The 17,265-nt window shown below is 35.3% G+C and overlaps 1 long non-coding RNA gene across 1 annotated transcript in view; it reads right to left on the minus strand.

Moving 5' to 3' along the window:
* Positions 1–2,151: 2,151 nt before the first annotated feature.
* The window catches only part of LOC148760418 (uncharacterized), a 63,502-nt gene continuing 48,388 nt past the window's right edge, over positions 2,152–17,265 (minus strand). Inside the window, exon 3 of the long non-coding RNA XR_016028800.1 lies at positions 2,152–2,202. This is a non-coding gene — a long non-coding RNA (uncharacterized LOC148760418). The remainder of the gene's footprint in view (positions 2,203–17,265) is intronic.

Here is a 17,265-nt window from a genome sequence, read left to right on the forward strand (position 1 = left end):
ATTAAACTTTTTCACTTCCTATCATTAAATTATACTCCAAATAGTTAATCTTGGTCAAAAATTTCACTCCATGATCAAATTATTATCTTAGGTGGCAAAATGACGATTTTGCCCTTGAATATCAAAATTTCTAATTTTACCCCAAATGAACCCTCGAACTCCGAACAATCATTTTTAGTCATTCCTGGACTATAAAATATTAAATTTCATCCTACAATTCCTATTTGAACTAGTTCGAGGTTAAATCAACTCAAGTGTACCGTTAGGTACGATATCGGGTTTCGTCTTTTCTTATGTGCTTTCCTAGCATAATAACATGCTACTCAGTGCATGTATGTCATGACATGTATTTATAGGGTTGGGTTTTACAGTGTCATAACATCACTGAATAATCCCTTTCATGCTTAAATTACAATCATTAACGTAATCACATTATCCATTACGAATGTCATTTATAACCTTATTGCTTCCTTCTATAACTTTCCTCAATAATTATATCACCAATTTATCTCTGTTATACTAAAAGATTCCCATACATATCCAATTATTTAAACTGCTATTTTACATTCCGTTCGAGTCATACAAAATAAAAGCCACTCCTAACTCCTTTACACAGGTAACTACTACATTTTCCCTTAAATGACACTTGTCTAGATTTATGACAATACAACTTCAACTAAAGTATTAAACATCTTTAGGTTCCTCATTGTCCTGATCCGAGCACATCAATGGATCCTCTTCCTCTTGAGATTTTCTCCTTTGCTCCTCAATCCAGGCTTGTTGTATTCTCCTACATTCTTCATCACTCACTGGTGTAGCATTTCTTCCACAACCGGGAGGAAAATGTCGTACACCTGACACTTTTCTAAGGGGTTTACTTGCCACTGTTACTTTCTCCTTATCCTTTTCTGGTTGTCCCCTTACATTTCTCCCACATTCTGGTAGAAAGTGTCAGACTACTGTCACGCTCTTCCTAGAACGAATATATCCCCTTGCAATTTCTTCCCTCGTCCATTCTCTAGGGTGCTTTCCAGGTTGTTCCGAAAGGAAATCTTGTTCAATTTTCGGTGTATTGGAGCTACTCTCACTTTTAAAATTCTCGCTACTCTCGAAGCTCCCTTTATTATGAACCCATTCTGATAAGTTCAGAGGAATTCTGTTATTAGGAATTCGGGATGGACCACCTTCCGAATCACCTAGATCAGGTTGCCATTTGCTTCTAGCCGTAGAATCTAGAGATCCCTCGCTAGCACTATGAGAGGTATCGGGACTACCACCTCTTCTAGACATGGTGTGTATATCACCAGTGCACCTTAAAACCTATATGCAATCAAATAGTAATTGCTTAATTATTTATGCATCTCAAAAGTAGGTAGATTTCTATATGTAGTTGCATACATTCTATTAAATCTAACCTAACTTAACTTAACTTAACTTAACTTATCTTAACTTAACTGGACTTGGGGCTACGCAGTGTTAGTGTAGATTCCTTAAAACAACTTTAAAACCAAAGACTTTAAAATCCAATACTTTAAAATCAAAATATCTGATCTTTAAACCATGCTTTGATACCAATCTAAATTGCCACGACCCGAAACTCCCCATCGAGCCCGTGACAACCACCGCGAAGCCTCGACAAACATTCTTCACCCCAAATGTCGATCGAAACCTCGCAAGGCTCTCGTATCAGCTTTCGCATTTCTCTAGTGAGCAATAGTTATCAAATAATCAAAATACGAAAGATTACAAATTATTTCCAAATCATAACATAACATATTGTTTTTTTTTTTGCTTACAGGGGCATTTTCGTCATTTTTATTGAAAATCTCGAAACTTGCTAAAAATGTAGTAGGTAAGCCGAAAATATATATTTAATAATTTAAAAAAAATTAAGTATCTAAAACGTTCATTTGAAGTGAAAATTTGACCATTTGAATATAATAAAAATATTCAATAAAATAAACTATTTTCTTGTAAAATAATTTTCATAAAACTATCGGTACATAATTCTTATAGCGTAAAAGATAATTATATTCATATATACTATAAAGCAAATAACCAAAGCATAAAATTTCTTTTACAATGATACGTGGGCCCACATCTATCCAAAATGCATCGGAAGCTGGAAACCTACAGCTTTTACCGATTCGAGTCCAAATGAAGGTCCTTGTCAAAGTCAGCTAACTATGGAATTCCCCGAGCCTGAAATGTGAGGAAATGAGGGTGGTGAGATTATAAAATCTTAGTGAGTAAACAGATACCATCTAAACTATCTAAAGTCGAGTAAATGGAGACAATTAAAATAAATCATCATACTGTAATTTCATTACCTTTCAACTCATTTCAACCAAATAAAATCAATCCATAAAAATCGAGTAATCAACTTGGCTTATGAATTTCTTAAAACTTTGGCTCGTGCCAAAACTCATACTCGGTGATACCTTGCGCAGGGCATCCAACCGAGTCAACAAAGGCTGTTAAAATTTCGTATACACTTAAAATATATTTTTAGTTTGAGAAAATACAGCCGTTCCTTGGCGTTAGCTGAGTTCCCCTTCACGTGGTGGTTTGGCGTGAAGTGAACCCTAAGCTTTACCCCAGGAGATACCCTACGCGCCTCTCCGTTCGAGTTAATAATATAATGGAGTATACAGTGCCCCTCTAATAGGTTGGTCCACCGAACCCCCTCTGCAGTAAATAATTAATATATAATCCAACAATCAATAAAATTCATTCTAGCATGACATGACAATTTATCTCAACCTAGCCTCTCAAGGCTGAATACACAATATAAATAATTCTAACACCAAAATCAGTTTAGCCATTCATGCTCATATATTGTCATAAGCCATTCAATTTAAAACATAAATTTACAACACAAGCAGGCAGTCTCCAATTACTCTATTTTCAAAACCAGTTTTCGATTTTTTGAGAAAATTTATAAAATCATTATATAAAATCGTAATTTCTCCTAAAACATAGCAATTTACCATTTAAACCCATTTTCCATAAAATCACACAATTGTATAAAACTATTCTAGATAATTAAGATGATAATAAGTTCACTCATAGTTCTAGGAGTCGATGTACTCCTAATCCCAATCTCTAAGCACAATCTCTATACTTTTACCAGTGTACTTTGCTCACCACCTATCCACAATGTACAATACATAATTCATCACATCAATGCTTGATCATTATAAAATCAATTCAAGCTCGGTATATATGTATGATATGATATACAACTTATCCGACTACCGCTTAAATGCGGTGCTGACCTAATTCGGCCTATTATCTCCAATTTAACTCCAAATCAATTCTTCTCACTTTCTACACTCCAATTATACCTAAATTACCTTAATGACTGTGAATGAGATTCAATTTATCAGTCTCGATAGCAAATTACGAAAATACCCTTAGTGGGTAAAAATCGTATTTTTGCTCCGAAAATTTCCATTATTTTTCTAGGCTCATAATTCATCATTTCTTAACCAATTCTCCTAAAATGAAAATCAAATTTATCCTCACTCAAAACATGATAAATTGGGCCATTAATGGTTGTGGGAGAAAATAAATTCTTTTCTTGTTGTTTTGTTTCTAAATATGATAAACTAACTTAAAACACTAACATAACTTAAAATCAAATTAATCTAACAACTTTCTCTCTCCTAACCCATTTTTCAGAATTGAATTCATCATAATAACTCAATATTCAACCATGGAAATCAAGAACAAAGGCATGGGTAAGCTAGGTATCAAGGAGAACTAAAGAAATCCTAACTTACCTAGCTGGTTTCCTTGATTTCTTCACTTTTTCTTTGAATTTTCCACCTAGGTTTTCTTGTTTTCCCTTTGTTCTTCCTCTCTTTCTCTCTCTTCCTTGCTTGGCTGGCCATATGAAGAAAATGGGCTGATTTTATGCCTTTTTCTAAAGAAAAAATAAAATAATAAAGGTATGACACATGGCATTTTCTTATTGGTCCATTTTTAGAATTTTAAAATTTTAATCCTTTTTATCTCCACCACACAATTAGTCAATGGTCAAAATGAGGATAAAGGAAGACCATGTGCTGGAAAAATGTCCTGGTGGTGGAAAATTACAATTTTACCCCTGTGGTGGCAAAATTACCATTTTACCCTTTTTCTCTAAATTATATCGAAATTAAAATTTTCACTTCTAAACCTCAAATCTTACTCCAATAAGTCAAATTATACTCCAATAAGTCAAATGGGGCCAAAAAAAATCTTTTCTAAAATTCCCATTTCGTCTCTAGGTGGCAAATGACCATTTTGCCCCTGGATAGCGAAAATTTTGGTTTATCTTCAAATTGATCCTCGAACTCCGAATCACCATATTAAACCATTCTGGGACTTTAAAATTCTTAATTTCATTGTAAATTCTCTATTTGATCTAGTTCGAGGCTTAAATCAACTTTGTTGTACGTCTACGTACAATACCGACTTTTGTAAATTTTTTCGAACTCTCTTAGCATGCAAACAAGCTATCCATCACATGTATGTCATGACAAATATTTTTATAGAGTCGGGCTTGTCATCTTCTCCCTCACTTGGATCAACCATATGATCCTTCTTCTTGATTGACTTCGATATCCGACTAAATATTAATATTTTAATATTATTTTATTAATAAAATATTATTTTATTCTAAAAATTTTATCTTGTCTCCTTGGTACCCGAAATACCTTATTATGCCTCACTAGACTTCTGAATCTCCTTTTATCTCACAAATTCTCCTCCGATAAAATTATTATTATTTTATTGTTATTTTCTCATTTGCGAAATATTTTATCCTAAACTACTCCTTTCGTCTCTTATCACTTTTAAACGTTTTAATTGACCTCAATTTGCATTCGATCAACTTTATTTATCACCATATCAAAGTATGGGGTATTTCAGAGTGAAAGTTGTTAAATTAATTTGATTTTAAGTTATGTTAGTGTTTTTAGTTAGTTTAGCATATTTAGAAACAAAATAACAAGAAAATAATTTATTTTCTCCCACAACCATTAATGGCTGAATTTACCATGTATGAGTGAGGATGAGTTTGATTTTTATTCTAGGAGAATTGGTTATGAAATGATGAATTATGAGCCTAGAAAAATGATGAGAATTTTCGGAGCAAAAATATGAATTTTTACCCACTAGGGGTATTTTCGTAATTTACTATCGAGATTGATAATTTGCACCACACTGAGGGACATTAAGTCAATTTGGGTGCAATTGAGGTATAGAAACTGAAAAAAATTAATTTGAGATTAAATTGGACGCGTTAGTAATTTAATCGGGTGATAAGACGAATTAGGCCAATTTCGAGTTTAGATAGTTACCAGTGCATTTTTGCATTCCATATTATGCATTAATAGTCTAAATTTGTTTAATTTCAATTTAGTACCAATGTAGTGAGTTTCTCAATTTTGTACTATGTCAAGGTAGTGAGTCCTCCGATAAAGGCAAGGAAATTGCATCCGAGAACCAGTAGACAGAGTGCTTCGAAAATTTGCATTCTAGACATAGTGAGTAAACTTATTGTCACTTTAATTATCTAGGGTGGTCTTTAGATGATTTCATGAATTCTATGAAAAAAAAAATTTAAAAAGGTAAATTTTCATGTTTTATGAACAAATGTGTTTCAATGAAATTAAATTATAAATTGTTTTGAAATTAATAATGATTTTGAAAAATAGAGTACACGGAGACTGTTAATTGTGGCAATTTGATTATTTAAATTGATTGGCTTATGATAAATCAGGCATGATTGGCTTGTTAGCAATTGTATTGAAATGCGAATTGTTTGGTTGCCTTGAAAGACTGCGAATTACAAAATTGCCATATCATGTTATTGAGTTTTATTGTATGGTGGATTATATATTAATTAATCACTGCAGTAACGGGTTTTTGTGGACCAGCCTTTTAGAGGGGCACGATAAACCCCATTATATTCTTACCTCGAATGGAGAGGCGCGTAAGGTATCTCCTGGGGTAAAGCTTAGGGTTCACTTCACGCCAAACGACCACGTGAGGGGGAACTCAGCCAATGCCAAGGAATGGCTATGTTTTCAAAACAAAAACATGATTTATGTGAAATGTGAATTTTAATAGCCTTGGCGGCCTAGGTAGGATGCCTCGGCTAAGGTGTCCCTAAGAATGGATTTATGGCACAAGCCTAGTTTTTATGAAATTCATAAGCCTCTTTACGTATTTTAAATGAAATGTATTCTAATGCTGTGACCCAGTTTACAATGATTTACTTTATTGTCTCCATGTACTCAACTTTAGATATTTATGATGATGTCTGTTTACTCATTGGGATTTTATAATCTCACCACCCTCCTTTCCACTCATTTCAGGTTCAGTATAGACTGTAGATAGCTGATCTCATCGAGGACTACTGTTGGATCTGCATTTTCCAAATCGTAGGTTCACAGTCCTCTTTACTTTTATTTATTCGAGGGCCCTATTGTTATTGTAAATTAAATTAAATATTTTGGCTTACTATATTACAGTATGTATAAATTTATTTAGTTTTTACGTTGCAAAAATTATTTACGTATAACTCTATAAATATTGTTTTATAAGAAAATAGAATATTTTACTTAATATTTCTTTTATTTTCTTATTATACTCAAATAACCATAATTTCATTTTAAATGAAGATTTTAGACTTTTAAACTCATTTTGATTATGAATTATGTCTTTTGTACTTGTATATTACATTTTAGCCAGTTTCAAAATTTTTGAGAAAAATGATCAAAATATCCCTGTGAGATGAAAATTAATATTTTATTTGTTTTAAGTTGGAAACGGCTTAAAATATTTTAAAACACGATATTTGACAATGGTTGCTCACAAGGGAACAGAGAAACTGACAGTAAAGCCTTGCGAGGTTTCGGGTTGACATTTCGGATAATGAGTGTCTGCCGAGACATCGCGGCGATTGTCACTAGCTTGAGGGGAGTATCGGGTCGTGACAATTCGATTGGTATCAGAGCTTTTGGTTTTAAAGATAAGAGTTTTTAGTTTTAACGTTGTTTTAAAAATTTACAGTATCAGTGTTGCCCCGGATTAAGTTAAGTTAGGTCGAATAAAATGCATGCATTTTCATATAGAGCCTAAGGTTCCTAAGCTTGCTCGTTTTCTCTTATAGATTATTATGCGTCCTCGAAGCGGACGCCCACCTCTCACTAGATCAGTTGGGAGGGAAAGAGGTCGATCCTAACGTCATCAGCTAGATGCAGTAGGGGAAGAATCGGCTGCGTCTACCATTCGGGCAGCACCTACTACTGAGCAGGCCGATAGTCTTTCACATCCTCCACCTCTTCAGCCACCTACTGGTATTCCCGCCATGCCTACTGAGGCAGCACAGACATTGGCAACTTTCTTTACTACAATGGCTGGTCAAGCTCAGACTGGTCAAGTCCCACCCATAGTGCCACCAGCTACTCCTTTAGTTCCACCACCAGTACCGAATGTATCCATTTCCAAGAAGCTAAAGGAGGCTAGACAGCTCGGTTGTGTGTCTTTCGTGGGTAAGTTGGATGCCACTGTGGCAAAGGACTGGATTAATAAGGTTTCAGAGACTCTCTCTGATATGGGATTAGATTATGACATGAAGCTTATGGTGGCTACGAGATTATTAAAGAAGAGGGCTCGTACCTGGTGGAATTCGATGAAGTCCCGTTCCACTACTCCTCAGACATGGTCTGATTTTCTCAGGGAATTCGATGGTCAGTATTTCACTTATTTTTATCAAAAAGAAAAGAAGAGAGAATTTTTGAGTTTGAGATAGGGGAATCTAACTATAGAGGAGTACGAGACTCGTTTTAACGAGTTGATGTTATATGTGCTAGATCTAGTGAAATTTGAGCAGGATTAGGCCAGTTATTTCGAGGAAGGGCTCCGTAATGAGATTAGAGAGCGAATGACAGTGACTGGTAGAGAGCCACATAAGGAGGTGGTACAGATGGCTTTACGAGCTGAGAAGCTCGCGACTGAGAATAAGAGGATTCGGATTGAGTTTGCAAAAAAGAGGAATCCTGGTATGTCTTCTAGTCAGCCAATAAAAAGAGGCAAGGACTCAACGACTTCAGGGAGCACTACTTCTGTCTTCGTGACATATCCTCGACCTCCATTTCCACCATCACAACAGAGACCTTCGAGGTTTAGCAGATCTGCTATGATTGGTTTTGGGAAGAGTTTCGGAGGTTTTGACAGATGCAAAAATTATGGGAATTATCATGTTGGGCTGTGTAGGGGGCCTGCACGATGTTTCCAATGTGGACAGATGGGTCATATTAGGAGTAATTGCCCACGGTTAGGACAAGCCACTGTAGCTGCATCATCTCCACTAGCTCGCACTGATATGCAGAGGAGAGATTCTTCTCGGTTACCACCGAGACAAGGAGTAGCGATACGGTCCGGTGTGGAGAGTAATACCCCGGCACATCCACCTTCAAGACCACAGACTCGTACGTCGACAAGAGTTTTTACAGTGACAGAAGATGAGGCACGGGTCCAACTTGGAGCAGTGACAAGTATTATGTCTTTATTTGATAAAGATCCTTATGTTTTGATAGATTCTGGCTCAGATAGATCTTATGTGAGTACGACATTTACATCAATTGCTGATAGAAACCTGTCACCATTAGAGGGAGAAATTGTAGTGCATACCCCTCTAGGAGAACAGCTGATTAGAAATACTTGCTATAGAGACTGTGGGGTAAGGGTAAGTGAGGAAGAATTTAGGGGTGACTTAATTCCTCTAGAGATCTTGGATTTTGATTTAATATTGGGTATGGACTGGTTAACTGCACATCGAGCGAACGTGGATTGTTTTCGATAAGAAGTTGTTCTTCGAAATTTGGAGGGAGCAGAGATTGTATTTGCAAGGGAACGTCGAGTATTACCATCTTGTGTAATCTCGGCCATCAAAGCTTCGAAATTAGTGCAAAAAGGGTATTTGGCTTATTTGGCATATGTGATTGATACTTCAAAGGGAGAACCTAAGTTAGAGGATGTCCTAATAGTAAGTGAGTTTTCTATTGTATTTCCTGATGATTTACCAAGACTACCTCCTGATCGAAAGCTTGAGTTCCCTATTGATTTACTTTCGGGTACCGCACCTATTTCTATCCCTCCATATAGAATGGCTCCGGCAGAGTTGAAGGACTTGAAAGTCCAGTTGCAAGATTTGGTGGATAAAGGTTTCATTCGCCCTAGCATTTCTCCTTGAGGAGCACCAGTCCTATTTGTAAAGAAGAAGGATGGCACTCTTCGATTGTGTATCGATTACTATCAGCTGAAGTGAGTGACCATCAAGAATAAATACCCTTTACCCCGGATAGATGATCTTTTTGATCAATTATGAGGTGTTATGGTATTCTCTAAGATTGATTTGAGATCTGGGTACTATCAGTTGAGGATTAAGGAGTAGGATGTACCCAAAACTGCCTTCAAGACGCGTTATGGGCCTTATGAGTTTCTGGTGATGCCGTTTGGTTTGACTAATGCCCCGACAGTTTTTATGGATCTTATGAATAGGGTGTTCCATCCATATCTAGATAAGTTTGTGATAGTATTCATAGATGACATCCTGGTTTGTTCGAGGAATGATGATGAACATGCTGTCCATTTGCGCATTGTGTTGCAAACTTTGGGTGAGAGGCAACTCTATGCCAAGTTCTCTAAATGTGAATCCTGGTTGAAGGAAGTGGTTTTCTTGGGACATGTGGTGTCCGGAGCTGGAATTTATGTCAATCCCAAAAAGATTGAGGCAATCTTACAATGGGAGCAACCGAGAACGGTAATTGAGATTCGTAGTTTCCTTGGTTTAGCCGGTTATTAACAGAGATTTGTTCAGGGATTTTCTTTGATAGCAGCTCCTCTGACTCGTTTGACTCGTAAAGGAGTTAAGTTTGAGTGGGATGATGTTTGTGAGAATCGATTTCAGGAGCTAAAGAATCGGTTAACCTCCGCTCCCGTCTTAACACTTCTTATTAATGGAAAAGAATTTGTGGTATACAGTGATGCATCTAAATTGGGATTAGGGTGTGTGTTGATGCAGGACGAGAAAGTGATAGCTTATGCTTCTCGGTAGTTGAAGAAGCACGAGACAAATTACCCTACTCATGACTTGGAGTTAGCAGCAGTAGTCTTCGCATTGAAGATTTGGAGACATTATTTATATGGTGAGCGTTGTTGGATTTTTACTGATCATAAGAGCTTGAAATATTTGCTCACCCAGAAAGAGCTTAATTTGAGATAGAGAGAATGGTTGGAGTTGATTAAGGATTACGACTTGGTGATTGATTATCATCGGGGAAAGGCAAATGTTGTAGCGGATGCTTTAAGTCATAAATCTCCATCTTCATTAGCAGTGCTTCAGAGTTCTTATTTTTTGATATTACTTGAGATGAAATCTTTAGGGATCCAGTTGAATAATGGTGAGGATGGAACCCTACTTGCTAGTTTCGTCGTGAGACCTTTATTGTTGAATCAGATTAGAGAATTACAGAAATCTGATGATTGGTTGAAACGGGAAGTTCAAAAGCTACAAGATGGAGAAACTAGTGAGTTTAGACTTAGTGATGATGGTATTTTGATGCTTAGAAACCGAATTGGTGTCCCTAAGGATGATTAGTTGAGACGAGCTATTTTGGAGGAAGCTCATTCTTCCGCCTATGCTTTACATCCCGGAAGCACTAAGATGTATCGGACTATTAAAGAAAGTTATTGGTGGCCGGGTATGAAACGAGACATAGCAGAGTTTGTAGCGAAATGTCTCACATGCCAACAGATCAAGGCGGAGCATCAAAAACCGTCAGGTACTCTTCAACCTTTACCGATTCCTGAATGGAAGTGGGAACACGTGACTATGGACTTTGTATTGGGTTTGCCGCGGACACAGAGTGGGAAGGATGCTATTTGGGTGATTGTGGATAGATTGACTTAAGTCTACCCATTTCTTGGCTATCCATAGCACGTATTCTATTGAGAGGTTGGCAAGACTTTATATAGATGAAGTTGTGAGATTGCATGGAGTTCCAGTTTCTATTGTGTCAGATCGAGACCCTCGATTTACTTCTCGATTTTGGCCAAAATTTCAACAAGCTCTTAGAACTACATTGAGATTTAGTACTGCCTTTCATCCGCAGACAGATGGTCAATCTGAGAGAATTATTCAGACCTTGGAGGATATGTTACGGGCTTGTGTCATTGACTTTATTGGGAGTTGGGACAGACACTTCCCATTGGTGGAGTTTACTTATAATAACTGTTTTCAGTCTAGTATTGGGATGGCACCATACGAGGCTTTGTATGGAAGGAAGTGCCGAACTCCGCTCTGTTGGGATGAAGTAGGTGAGAGGAAATTGGTGAATGTGGAATTGATTGATTTGACAAATGATAAGGTCAAGGTTATCCGAGAGCGGTTAAAGACAACTCAAGATAGGCAGAAGTTATTCGGATAAACGAAGGAAAGATTTGGAGTTTGAAGTCGACGATAAAGTTTTTCTTAAGGTTTCTCCTTGGAAAGGTAATAATTTGAAAATTCCAAGTATTAAATCTTATTTGATTATACTATTATGATAATTTGTGGTATTTGTTGGATAATGAAAGGTGTGATTCGATTCGCGAAGAGGGGAAAGCTCAATCCAAGATACATTAGACCCTTTAGTATCATTGAAAGGATTAGGCCAGTGGCTTACATACTTGAATTACCCCCAGAGTTAGATCGGATTCATAATGTCTTCCACGTCTCGATGTTGAAAAAGTATGTTCCCGATCCCTCTCACATTTTAGAGACACCTCCGATTGAGTTGCATGAGGATTTGAAGTTCGAGGTGCAGCCTGTACGTATTCTAGATCGAAAGGATCAAGTGCTAAGGAACAAGAGCATTCCAATGGTGAAAGTATTGTGGAAGAATGCTCGAATGGAGGAGATGACGTGGGAAACTTAGGGCCAAATGAGAAACCAATATCCACATCTTTTCTTCGAATCCGGTAAGTGAAATTTTGAGGTCAAAATTTTATTTTAAGGGGGCTAGTGCTGTAAAGCCCGACCTTATAAAATACTTATCATGACATACATGTGATGATAGCATGATTGCATGCCAGAAGAGTCCCGAAAAATTTACAAAAGTCGGTATTGTACCTAGAGGTACAATAAAGTCAATTTAATCCTCGAACTAGATCAAATAGGAATTTTAAGGTGAAATTAAGAGTGCCACAGTCCAAGGATGACTCGACATGGTAATTCAGAGTTTGAGGATTAATTTGGAGTCAAACTGAAATTTTCACTATCTAGGGGCAAAATGGTCATTTGCCACTTGAGGACAAAATGGAAATTTTAGAAAAGATTTTTTTGGCCTCATTTGACTTATTGGAGTATAATTTGACTTATTGGAGTATGATTTGAGATTTAGAAGTGAAAAATTTTAATTTCAATATAATTTGGAGTATATGGGTAAAATGGTAATTTTTCCACTCTAGGGGCAAAATTTTAATTTTCCACCACCAGGATATTTTTTCCAGCACATGGTCTTCCTTTATTCTGATTTTTGACCTTTGACTAATCATGTGGTGGAGATAAAATGTTTAAATTTTTAAAATTTTAAAAATGGACCAATAAAAAAATGCTATGTCAAGCTTAGGATAATTTAATATTTAACTTAAAAATCAGCATAAATCAGCCCATTATTCTCCAAATATTCGGCCAAGCAAGGAAGAGAGGGAAAGAAAGGAAGAACAAACCCTAAGTGAGGAATTTCAAGAGAAAAAGTGTGGAAAATCAAGGAAAACAAGTGAAAAAGGTAGGATTTTTCAACTTAAGCTTGAAATCTATTTTCCTTAAGCATTTCTTCTTATTTTGCATGCTTATATTACATGTTTTTATGATGAATTGTTGGCTGATCAAAATGGGTTAGGAGAGAGAAAGCTGTTAGATTAATTTGATTTTAAGTTATGTTAGTGTTTTTAGTTAGTTTAGTATATTTAGAAACAAAACAACAAGAAAAGAACTTATTTTCTCCCACAACCATTAATGGCCGAATTTACCATGTATGAGTGAGGATGAGTTTGATTTTTATTCTAGGAGAATTGGTTAAGAAATGATGAATTATGAGACTAAAAAAATAATGAGAATTTTCAGAGCAAAAATATGAATTTTTACCCACTATGGGTATTTTCGTAATTTGCTATCGGGATTGATAATTTGCACCACATTGAGGGACATTAAGTCAATTTGGGTGCAATTGAGGTATAAAAACTGAAAAAAATTAATTTGGGATTAAATTGGACGCGTTAGTAATTTAATCGGGTGATAAGACGAATTAGGCCAATACCGAGTTTAGATAGTTACCAGTGCATTTTTGCATTCTATATTATGCATTAATAGTCTAAATTTGTTTAATTTCAATTTAGTACCAATGTAGTGAGTTTCTCAATTTTGTACTGTGTCAAGGTGGTGAGTCCTCCGATAAAGGCAAGGAAATTGCATCCGAGGACCAGTAGACAGAGTGCTTCGAAAGTCTGCATTCTAGACATAGTGAGTAAACTTACTATCATTTTAATTATCTAGGGTGGTCTTTAGATGATTTCATGAATTCTATGGAAAAAAGAATTTAAAAAGGTAAATTTTCATATTTTATGAACAAATGTGTTTCAATGAAATTAAATTATAAATTGCTTTGAAATTAATAATGATTTTGAAAAATAGAGTACACGGAGACTATTAATTATGGCAATTTGATTATTTAAATCGATTGGCTAGTTGGCAATTGTATTGAAATGCGAATTGTTTGGTTGCCTTGAAAGACTGTGAATTACAAAATTGTCATATCATGTTATTGAGTTTTATTGTATGGTGGATTATATATTAATTAATCACTGTAGTAGGGGGTTTCTGTGGACCAGCCTTTTAGAGGGGCACGGTAAACCCCATTATATTCTTACCTCGAACGGAGAGGCGCGTAGGTTATCTCCTGGGGTAAAGCTTAGGGTTCACTTCACGCCAAACCACCACGTGAGGGGGAACTCAGCCAACGTCAAGGAATGGCTATGTTTTCAAAACAAAAACATGATTTATGTGAAATGTGAATTTTAATAGCCTTGGCGGTTTCGGTAGGATGCCTCGGCCAAGGTGTCACTGAGAATGGATTTATGGCACAAGCCTAGTTTTTATGAAATTCATAAGCCTCTTTACGTATTTTAAATGAAATGTATTCTAATGCTGTGACCCAGTTTACAATGATTTACTTTATTATCTCCATGTACTCAACTTTAGATATTTATGATGATGTCTGTTTATTCATTGGGATATTATAATCTCACCACCCTCCTTTCCACCCGTTTTAGGTTCAGTATAGACTATAGATAATTGATCTCATCGAGGACTACTGTTGGATCTGCATTTTCCAAATTGTAAGTTCACAGTCTTTTTTACTTTTGTTTATTTGGGGGCCCTCTTGTTATTGTAAATTAAATTAAATATTTTGGCTTACTGTATTACAGTATGTATAAATTTATTTAGCTTTTACGCTACAAAAATTATTTATGTATAACTATATAAATATTGTTTTATAAGAAAATAAAATATTTTACTTAATATTTCTTTTATTTTCTTATTATATTGAAATAACCATAATTTCGTTTTAAATGAAGATTTTAGACTTTTAAACTCATTTTGATTATGAATTATGTCTTTTGTACTTGTATATTATATTTTAGCTAGTTTCAAAATTTTTGAGAAAAATGACCAAAATATTCCTGTGAGATGAAAATTAATATTTTATTTGTTTTAAGTTGGAAACGGCTTAAAATCTTTTAGAACACGATATTTGACAATGGTTGCTCACAAGGGAACAGAGAAACTGATAGTAAAGCCTTGCGGGGTTTCAAGTTGACATTCCGGGCAATGAGTGTCTATCGAGACACCGCGGCTGTCACGACCTGGAACTCCCATCGAGCCTGTGACAACCGCCGCAAAGCCTCGACAGACACTCTTCCCCCGAATGCCCTTCGAGACCTCGCAAGGCTTTCATACCAATTTTTCCATTTCTCTCTCTTTTTTTCTTTTCTTTTTTTTTTACTTTGAATAATAAAATAAACTAAAAATATTAATTAAAATAATCTATTTTAATGTAAAACAATATATATATATATATTTTTTGAAACATCAAAAATTAATTTTCTGCACATAAAAACAAAATAAATTTATACATACTGTAATATATAAAACTGGAGTATGCAATTTAAATTACAATGACACGTGGGCCCCCAAATAATTGAGAAGGTTTAAGTCTATAACCTTGCTTTCTAGGATGCAACTCCGAAATTTACTTCTCGATGCAATTGACAGTCTACTGCCTATTCTGAGCCTGAAAAATATATAGGAAGAAGGGGTGAGATTATAAAATCCCAGTGAGTAGACAGACATCATCAAAATAATCTAAAGCCGAGTAATATGAGACAATTAAAATAATTCATCCCAACCCATATAAATAATTGGATTTCATCCAATTACTCAACATGGCTTATGCACTTTTCAAAAACTTGGCCCTTGCCAAAAATCCATTCTCGGGGATACCCCGCGAAGGCATCTTACTGAGACCACCAAGGCTGTTTATTGTCACACACACAAACACATTTCACCTCTGACAACACAGCTGTTCCTTGGCGTTGGCTGAGTCCCAATTTCACGTGGTGGCCAGCGTGAAGTGTACTTAAATCCTACCTCGGGAGTTATCCTATGTGCCTCTTCAATCGAGATAAGCTCAATAATTGGGAACCGTGCCCCTCTAATTAAGCTGACCCACGAAACCCCCGTCACTGCAGTGCCCACTTTATAATCCACCAACCAATAAAATCACAATAGTATGACACGGCTCACTTAACACATTCAAGGCAAATCAAAGCAGTTCACATATTCTTTAAATCATAAAAATAACCAGTCATACCCACATTTATCATAAGCCATTTAATGTAAAATCATGGATAAATAACACAATCATAGTATAGGTCTCCAATTACTCTATTTTTGAAATCATTATTAAATTTTTAAAAATTTTATAAAATTATTTTATAAAATCCCATTTTCCCATAAAACACAATAATTTTCTAATTAAATCATTTTTTCATAAAATCACACAATTAAATAAATCTACTCTAGATAATTAAGATGATAGTAAGTTTACTCACTGTACTAGGAGTAGATATACTCCTATTTTCAATCCTCGGGTGTAGTTTTTTACCCGCATCAGATAGCTCATCACCTATCCACAATACATGACACAAAAAATTCAATAATTTGTGTCAAATCAATATATATTGTTTCAGGCTCTTATCCATGCGTATGCACTAGATATGGTGTGAAATGTTTGGACAATTGCTTAATCACAATGTCCGACCTAACTCGCCTATACATGATGTAAATTTCTAAAATCTCCAATTCAACTCCAATTCCATCCATTTCCATCCATTTCAATTTCAATTATCCAATTATATCCACAATACCTCAATGACTGTGAATGTGGTCCAATTTATCAGTTCGGACCACAAATTACGCTTTTACCCCTAGTGGGTAAAAATTTCAATTTTTTTGCACCAAAAATTCCCATTTAATTTCCAACCTTATAATTCATCATTTTTTCATCTAATTCTCTTAAAATAAAGTCAACCTCATCCTCACACACCATTGGCTAGATTCGGCCTAGAGAAATTCATGGAGAAAATGAATATTTTTCTTGTTGTTTTACTCTTAAACATGCTAAACTAACACTAAATACTAACATAGTTTAAAATCAAATTAATCTAACAATTTTCTCTCTCTAGACCCATATGATCAGATTTGAATCCATCATCAAAACACATAATTTAACCATGAAAAATAAGGAGAAATGCATGGAAATGATAAATCTTAAGCTAAGCTTGAAAAATCATACCTTTAAACACTTGATTCCTTGAAAAATCACACTTTTTCTTTGAATTTTCTCACTCTAGGGTTTGTTCTTATTTCTCTCTCTCTCCTGCTGGTTTTGGCTGACCCTCCCAATGAAGAATTCTGGAATTTTCAAGCCTTTTAATAGGCTTAATAAAATATTATTATTTTATTTACCTTTTGAATATTTTATTATTTTATTTTTTTCTAGCAATCTTTTTGACTTTCTTTTTCTACCACTCAATCCTCTTCACTTATCCATGTCTTCCATGAAATTTCTAGACTTTTTCAAAGTTTTGGTGGAGCAAATTTTT

The sequence above is a fragment of the Theobroma cacao genome, chromosome 10 (genome assembly GCF_053813885.1).
Source record: "Theobroma cacao isolate CCN51 chromosome 10, ASM5381388v1, whole genome shotgun sequence".
In the NCBI taxonomy this organism is placed as follows: domain Eukaryota; kingdom Viridiplantae; phylum Streptophyta; class Magnoliopsida; order Malvales; family Malvaceae; genus Theobroma; species Theobroma cacao.